Below are 1,983 nucleotides of genomic sequence, written 5' to 3' on the forward strand. Positions count from 1 at the left end.
ATTTGTCATTGTATACTTCTAAATACTCTCCTTGCTTATACTGATAGCTCATTTCAGTCTACTTGCTATGAATTAGACACAATATTGTAAGTCACTTTACTACTTACTATGTCCTAGAAGGTTTAAAAAATATAGGGCAAAATCTAAAGTGTTACTTAAGGGATATGAGCACCTGGATGTCACAGCCTGAATTAACTCCCTATTATTGCTGTAAGAAACTTTCATGGCCTAAACACAAGTTTATCACATTACATTCATGGAGATTAGAAATTAGAAATGAATTGCACTGGACTAAAATAAAGATATCTTCCCAGTTGTATTCTTCTTATACACTCAAAGGGAAATATGATTTCTTCACTTCTACAGTTTCCAACTTCTACAGTCTGTCTCTTGTAATCCCCTTTCAACTTCCATGTCAACAATGATTAGTTAAGACTGCCTAATATTGCGCAAATTTGAATCTAATCTCCTTTCATCCTATTCTTTAACAGCAACTTTGAAATTGTTCAAACCACTTCCAGAAAATTCATTATTTTCTTGTCTCAAGACAGACTGATAAACAAATTTAACTGCAATTTAACCTCAAATTTAAATTCTTTGTGTTTTTAATTATTTTTAGTCTGTGTAGCAATATGGTAACAGATTCTAGAAACACTATGTGGACCTCAATTTGGTAGCATTTCTCTGCATGTAACATGATATTTAGTTCTTGAGTTGCCATTGTAAATTTAGTTTTTATTTATTTTATATATACACCCTTGTGTCCTTGCATGCTTTTCAACCCATTATTGAGTTTGCTTATATGTCAGGGCACGTGAGTTACTTTTTTTTTTTTTTTTTTTTTTTTTTAGTTTGTATATACTCCTCACAGGTTTCCAAAAGTATTTTTCCCATCTCACGCATGTTCACCTCAAATTGTAGGTCCTAAGTGTTGTTCCACCATTCTACTTTCAGTTTGCTCCAATGAATAGTTATTGTTTATGTCAAATTTATTGTTTGCAGTCATGGTCAGTTTATTCTGATGACCCAACCCAATTATAATGTTACTACAGTTGGCCCTCCAAACACTTTAATCAGATGCTATTTCTGCACTCTTAATACGTCACAGTTGGAGATATATTTCAGTACCTGAATCCTTACAAGATAAACACAAATTATATTCAAAGCAAAGCACTCAGATCCAAGTTCCAAAGGTTTTTGTTTTTCTCACAACACAAAAATGCAGTTATTTAATTTTTGAAACTGCTAGGTATTATTTTGTGTTACTTGTATATGTCAGATTCACAAATATTGTCTTCACTAAACTACACCCTTTGCCTGATAATGCATTCTGCTTTACCCATGTTATGATCTCTGTCTTGAATTCCAAGATGTGTTATATTATTGCTCCTACTGATATTTTCTGTGTGTTTGTATTTCCCTTGAGCACACTTAATTCAGAAGCTTTCCAAAATTTTATTTGGTTGTGCCTCTCACAATGCTATAGGTATGTCACATGACACATTCTGAAACTATTTTATCTTAATAGGTGCTTATTTTTATATAAAAAAGAATACCAGTCATATACTTCTATTATAGAATGCAGACAGGTACATATAAACACTTTTCTTTCACTTTGGGGACACATACAAGAAAGAAATGATGGGCCCAAAGCAGATCAACATCCACCAGAGAATATGCGAGCTTGCCATTTTGTGAAGATTGTTATGGTGTGTCCCCAAGTTTCTCTCAGCCATGCCAAATCAGTTCATTTGATCTTAGCACATGTGATTGCTCTTCAGAGCTGACATTGCACTGTGCCTCCAACTTTTCCAAATAAATATTATGCATTAGTGGTAATTTAAGCTTTCTGGATTTTGCTCTGTGACTTTACTTCCACAAATCCTATAGATATTTTTTATATTGGGGCATCTCTAAAATTTCTTGTTGGACTCCTTAAAAAGTTTAAATATTTCCTTTAAAGTTTCAGTAGAAACTGTCATA

Source organism: Ochotona curzoniae, unplaced genomic scaffold, assembly GCF_017591425.1.
Source record: "Ochotona curzoniae isolate NIBS_2020 unplaced genomic scaffold, NIBS_Ocur_1.0 contig_3498, whole genome shotgun sequence".
NCBI classification, from domain to species: Eukaryota; Metazoa; Chordata; class Mammalia; order Lagomorpha; family Ochotonidae; genus Ochotona; species Ochotona curzoniae.